Genomic DNA, 7,554 nt, shown 5'->3' on the forward strand with positions numbered 1-7,554 from the left:
TTAGGAATCCTTAGTCAGTTCAAAACATTCACCAATTGGTAAAGGACAAGAGACCCAAGATGGCTTTCTTAATGGAAACCTTATTACAAAAGTGTCTAAGTTTGAAGGATTATGAAGAAAGCTAGGGTTTGAAGGAAAGAGCGGGGGCTTGGCTATTTTGTGGAAGCAGCATGTTAATTTTGAACTTCATAACTTCTCTAATAGACACATCAGTGGGTGGGTTAGTGTGGATAATCAGTCAAGAAGATGGCTTTGGACTGGATTTTATGGATACCTTGAGACTAGGAAGAGAGCTCTGTCATGGGATCTTTTATCAGAAATCAACCCCAGGGGAAATGTACCATGGTGCATTATAGGAGTTTTTAATGAGATTTTGTGGAGTAGGGAAAATGTGGGTGGATGTGCAAGACCTGAGAACCAGATTGTGGATTTTAGGGAGGCCCTTGTAAAAAATCAGTTGTATGGTTTGTGGGTTACAGAGGATCCTTTTTCATGGTGAAACAATCAGGAGGGGGAAAGTTTCATAAAAGAAAGGTTCGATAGGGTGATTGCTAATAGGGAGTGGAAGATCATGTTTTCAAAAAAAAGATTAGAAGGTTCAATGGCTAGATCCTCAGACCATAGACCTTTGCTTTTGTCATGTGAAGGGAAGTGGCAGGTATGGAGAAGGAAAAAAAGGCTATTCAGATTTGAAGCAAGCTGGCTCCGTGATGAAGAGTGTGCAAGGCTTATTGAGAAGGAATGGAAGGTCAAAAGTTCCCTAGGTGTATCTATGCTAGAGGTTCAGAAAGCTCTAGAACATTGTAGTGGGGAGCTCATAAGATGGAGCCGCAGTAGAGAATCAATGAGTGAAGCTAATATTAGAGAGAAGTCAGATTTGTTGAAAAAGTCACAAGAAGAAGGAAGGCCTAGTAATATGTAGGAAGTTAAGCATCTATAGAGGATAGTTGGTAGTTTGCTAGAGGAAGAAAACATGAAATGGAGGCAGAGGACTAAGAACAATTGGTACAAGCTAGGAGACAAGAACACCAGATTTTTTTCATGCTTGTGCTACACAAAGAATGAAGTACAATAGCATTACAAAAATCTGTGATTCCTAGAATCAAGTTAGAACAGGAGATGAAGGTATAAGGAAAGCCTTTCAAGATCACTATGTGGAGGTTTACAAATCATCAAATCCTGAAGAAGGAGCAGTGAGGGCTTGCATAGGGGAGGTGGAAAGTAGAGTGACAGAAGCCATGAATATTAAATTGCAGAAAGAATTCACAAACGCTGAAGTTGAAGCAGTACTAAATGATATGGCCCCCTTAAAATCCTCAGGTCCCGATGGGTTTAGGGCTTGTTTCTACCAATCTTACTAGAGCTTGATGGGTGATGAGGTAAGTCAGGTGGCTTTTGATTTTTTAATGGTGGAAGGTTAGAGAAATCTATAAATGCCACACACATAGTGTTGATCCCTAAAAATAAAAATCCGGGTTGGAAAGTATAGACCTATTAGTCTTTGCAATATTTTGTATAAAATCATTGCAAAAGCATTAGCAAATAGGTTGAAACTGGTCTTACTAAAGGTGATTTCCCACAATCAGAATGCATTTATTCCAGGTAGGCTCATTACAAATAACATAGTCACTGCTTATGAAGTTTTACATTCTATGAAATCTAGACAAAAAGGGAAAAGGGGCAGTATGACTATTAAATTAGACATGGCTAAAGCGTATGATTGAGTAGAGTAGTGTTTTTTAAGGGGTATTATGCATAAGTTGGGTTTTAGGGAGAAGTGGATAGAGTTAATTATGCAATGTGTCAGCACTGTTCATTATTCAATATTGATCAGTGGACAGCCAGGAGAAGTTATTCTTCCCACAAGAAGGTTAAGATAAGGGGACCCATTATCCCCTTATCTTTTCCTCCTTTGTGTGGAAGGTTTCATAGCAATGATCAATAATGCAAAAAGACAAGAGTGGATAAGAGGAGTTTTAGTAGCAATGGGGGAACCAGAATAAATCATTTACTTTTTACAGATGATTGCATTATTTTTGTTAAGGCTACTTTAGAAGAATGGGAGTGGTTGAGGAGACTACTAGATTCATATGAAAAGGGCATCGAGACAGAGGTTGAATTTGCAGAAAACATCAATAGTCTTCAGTGGGTGCACAAGAAGGGATATTAGAGAACAGATAATAAGGAAGTCCAGGGCCAGAGCTAGTGGAGATTTAGAAAAATATTTAAGTCTACCTACTATGGTAGGTAGATCCAAGTACAATTCTTTTAGGAGTGAAGGAAATAATATGGAATAAGATCCATAGTTGGAAGAATATTTTTTTGTCACAAGCAGGGAAAGAAGTACTCATTAAATCAATCATTAAATCAATATCAACTTTTGCTATGAGTGCATTTAAGTTTCCCAAGAGGTTGTGTACAAAAATTTCAGCTTTATTGGCAAGGTTTTGGTGGAGTAATCTGGATCAGGGAAAGAAAACTTGGAGGAATTGGGAAAAGATGGGGGAGTCAAAGAGTATAGGAGGGTTGAGTTTTAGAGATTTATTTTGGTTTAACCAAGTTCTGATGTCTAAGCAACTGTGGAGACTTATTACTAATCCTCACTCTCTGGCTGCAAGGATCATGAAGGAGAAATATTATAAAGATGGTAGCATTTTAAATGCAAAGTTAGGAACAAACCCATCTTATTTATGGAGGAGTGTATGGGAGGGTATTTCCATTGGTTAAGGCAGGGAGAGATGGAGAGTTGGAAATGGGGGACATGTTAGGATATAGGGAGATAAGTGGTTGCCTACTCAAAGTACTTTTCAAGTGCAATCACCTGTGAAGGTTTTGGACCAGGGTGCAACTGTGAGTGAGTTGATTAATCATGATGATAAGTGCTGGGATGAGGAGCTAATTTTCAAGGTGTTGAATGAAGACGAAGCCAGAACTATTTGCAGTCTACCTTTGAGCAAATTAGGATCTGCAGATAAGTTAATCTGGGGCATGAGCAATAATGGTTTGTTTAGTGTGAAGAGTGCATACTACTTAGCAGTTCAGAGGAAGAAGCAGATGGGGGGAGAGCAGATAATTACAAGTAAAGCCTTTGGTGGAAGTAAAAGCATATGGAAGTTGAGAGTGCCACAGTCAGTGAAGACTTTCATGTGGAAGGCAATTAATGAGGCAATTCCCACGAAGATGAACTTGTTTAATAGGAGAGTAACTAAAATAGCTTTATGTCCCATTTGTGAGCAATCAGAGGAGACAACATGTCATGCACTATGGAGTTGTGGGGCTGCTTCGGATGTTTGTGCTGAGCAACTGAGTATTATTGTGCAAAAGTGGAGTAGTGCTAAGGATGAGTTCAGTAATGTATGGGAGAGATTGGTTTCAGGTTTAAATATGCAGAAGTTGGGAGATGTAGCATGCGTTTTATAGAAAATTTACTTCAGAAGGAACAAGCTAATTTTTTAGGGGAAATTTGAGAGTCCAAGGGTGGCATTTAGCAATGCTCTAGCTGTCTATGAGGAGTTTCAACAGGCTCAAGAAAGGGTTTCACTCGGGGGAGACAGAGAGTGTGCTCCAGTGAGTAGAAAAGGCAGATGGTAGAAACCAGAGAAAGGTTTGATGAAGGTAAATTGGAATGTTGCTTTTAAGGGAGAAATATGCAAAATGGGGGCATGAATAGTAATCAGAAACTCTGATGGTGACTTAATAGCAATGTTAGGAAGGCCTCAGTTATATGTAAACAAGCAGGTGGTAGTTGAGCTCTATGGTTTGTGGAGGGCTTTATCCTTTTGTATTGAGATTAGCCTAAATGAGGTGGAGTTTGAAGGTGATGCTCATGCTGTAGTTAGAGAAGTAAATAGTACAGAAATGAATTGTTCCTGGTATGGTCAAGTGATTGAAGACATAAAGATAATTCTTATGGATAGACCAACATGGAGGGTGCTGCACAGCTCGAGAGAAAGGAACAAGGTAGCTCACCAGGTAGCAAAGCAAGCACTGGACTTGGAGAGCGAAACAATATAGTTAGAAGATGGTCCTTCGTGTATTTATAGTCTTGTTTGTCTTGAAAAACAATGTAATGGTTAAGTTTAGTTGATGAATGAAAAATCAGATGTTTCTATTTCAAAAAATAAATGAAAAATAAATATATTGGTGGAATGAATGCTTTGTAGTAGAACTTATTTGTGAATATCGAATAAATAATGATAGGGTTACTATCCTACTATTATCTATCTACTATTCTTTTTGTATTTGATTTTTTTTTTAATTTTTAATTTTACTTAATGATTAAAGAAGTGAGTATTAGTAAAATTATATTTTTTTTTAATTTTTTCTTAGAAATTAAAGATGTTAAAAAAATACTTAAAAGAAAATGATAAAAAAAATTAAAAAAACTTAAAATATACTTGAGTAATATATGAATAGTAATAGAATAGTAAGCCTATCACTACTTATCTCGAGTTATTTCTATATGAGAACAAATAAACATATTATTATTTTTATAATTCTTTATATAACTGTATTTTAAATTGATAATATTATTTTTATAAATTATTTTATAAAAAATATCTCATATAAAACATTATTGTGAAAATAATTATATTTATATCTTTTTCTGTAATATGACAAAATGTCAAAGAACACGTGCCTCGCTGCCTCTGAACTTCTTGTCAATCGTTTTCAATTACAGCCGAGAAGAAAAAAGAAAAGGAAGTGCGAACGAAAGATCGTTCTGACAGTAATTATAATTGAGTAATGAATCGGATGAAAAGGACATCGATCCATTGTATTCCAATAATTGGTCTAATCTTACTCATTATTTTTTTACTTTTTTTCAAATGATGTGATGTTAAATAATTAAATAATTATATTTATATACAAACTTTTTTATAAGTAAATATACGTACAAATCTTAATCAACAAAATTTAGGATCCTCTAGCAATTTAATTGTTTTAAAGTCTTTTTAGATATTTCTTTTTCAAATTTTATTTAAATATAAAATAGTTTAATTTCAATTTCAAATATTCAACTTTTTTTTTATATAATAATTTTTCTAAACTCTCCCACAAAACATAAAAAATGACGTTACTTTTTCATATTTCAAAACAAAAATAATATTGACATTTTATATTCAAATAACTCTTTAACTTTATAATATTTTTATTTAATTTTTTCTCTCTTATTTCTTAAAATTCAATAAAACATCATAATTCAAACTATTTTATTATTATTTAGAGATATATTGAGATATTTTAAGTATCCAAATATACCTTTAGACAAGGGCTCGTTTGTTTTCAGAGATGAGATGAGATGAGATGAGATTAAAGTTAAAAAGTTGAATAAAATATTGTTAAAATATATTTTTTAATATTATTTTTGTTTTGAGATTTAAAAAAGTTAAATTATTTATTTTATTTTGTGTGGAGATTTGAGAAAGTTGTAATGATGAAGTGAGATGAGATGAGATGTTTCCTGAAAACAAACGAGGCCTTAATGTAATAGGTTAAATCCTATTACAATAATTTCTTTTTTTTTTACAATATGATGAATCATATCAAGCAACGTCAATACTTAGATTTTCTCGTTTAAAATTTTCATGTAAATCAAACATTTCACTTTAATTATGTTTCACTTATGGAATTTACATGGAAAAACTTACTTTGTAATGATATTTCTCACTATTTTTTGTAAAAATGTGCGCAAAATTTACATATTCAAGATTATATCTAGATCATCAATAACCTAATGACATATAATCCGATTATCCAAATAAAAAATCTGATTGAAAACTTCCCTCCCCACTTATAAAAGTGTGTATATATATATATATATATATATATATATATATATATATGTAACGTGATGGTTTGTGGCTGTGGGCCGTTGTTGACTGACTTTATTGGTCAAGTCCACGGCTCTGGCCTCTTACCATTACAAGCAACATGGCAAGAAAACAAAAAACAAAAAAGCGCGGTTACATCATATTTTTAGAAGAATACTAAATTGCCCCTGGTTTTACTTCCTTATTTTGACTTTCCAGAATTTGTATTTTTTAAAAATATTTAAAAATATTAAAAAAATACAATTACATTAATAGTAACTTTGAGAGTAAAATATGGAGCTGAGTAACATCATCATTTCTTTAATACATAACAAAATTATATTTAATACTCTCAACCTATTGCTCATCATGTCCTTTTGAGGGTTGCAAAGGGAAGATTACAATTCTAAAGAAAAATTCAAAGTCATATGTGGATTCATACATGAACAAAAATGTAGATTAATGTACAATTAGGGTCATACGATATTATTGTAAAGGATCTATACTTATCTCTATTAAGTATAAAGTAATGCAAGATTTTCATTCATTACCTTCTTATATAATATTGCTGGCCGCCTTTAGAAAAATTTTTGGTTCCGCCATTGCTATATACATAGCTCGGGATATAACTTCAAGTTATATTTGAAGATATAAAATCAAATCATATAAAAATCTATCGCATCATATTTCAAAATAATAAATATATGTATATATGCGAGATATTTTAATTTATAGTCTGGATTATGGTTATTCTAAAACAATTTGTTACAAAATGAAGGGCTTTGAGTCTTTGACTAATGGTGAAAAGATTAGGGCTGAGCACCGACTGTTTTGGAGTCGGAGGGCCCAATCTCCGACTCCGACTCCGACTCCGATACGTACAGAATCCGCTCCGACTCTGACTCCGACTTGTCGGAGCGGAGTCAGATTTTTTTATTTTATTTTTTATCTTTTTTAACTTCATATTTGACTCACTTTAAAAAAAAAAAAATTGTGGGCTTTCAAATTTCAATTTTCTCAACATTGCAATCTAAACTAATTAAACTTTTGATTATAACAAAAAATACAACTAAATAAAACAAGTAATATACTAACTTTTGATTAAACTTTTGCTATAGTGATTTTAATTTAGTATAACTATATAATAGTATTAGTATAAATATTATACTAACTAAATCACTAATAGTATTAGTATACTAATACTAGTATATCACTATAGTTAATAGTACCCTATAGTAATATAACTATATTAGTATTAGTTATAGTGATTTAAATTTTAATATAACTATATTAGTATAAGTTATAGTGATTTAGTATAGTTATAATACTATAAGTTATAACTATAGTCTATATTAATATTAGTATTAGTTATAGTGATTAGCATAATTATATATTAGTATTTGCTATAGTGATTTTAATTTAGTATAACTATATTATAGTATTAATATAAATATTATACTAACTATATCACTGATTGTATTAGTACACTAATGTCTAATACTAGTATATCACTATAGTTAATAGTATCATATAGTAATATAGTATTAGTAATTAATACTATAGTGATTTATATAGTAATTTATATATAGGCTTAAAGTGGTTTACTAATTTATATATAGTAATTAATACTATTAGTAATTTATATGAATAATACTTTAGTTATTATACATTAGTATTATATGTTATTATAAATTTATAGATTAGTGTTTACCATTAGTATTACAATATTGCATGTTGATGT

The sequence above is a fragment of the Juglans microcarpa x Juglans regia genome, chromosome 2D, assembly GCF_004785595.1.
Source record: "Juglans microcarpa x Juglans regia isolate MS1-56 chromosome 2D, Jm3101_v1.0, whole genome shotgun sequence".
Taxonomy (NCBI): domain Eukaryota; kingdom Viridiplantae; phylum Streptophyta; class Magnoliopsida; order Fagales; family Juglandaceae; genus Juglans; species Juglans microcarpa x Juglans regia.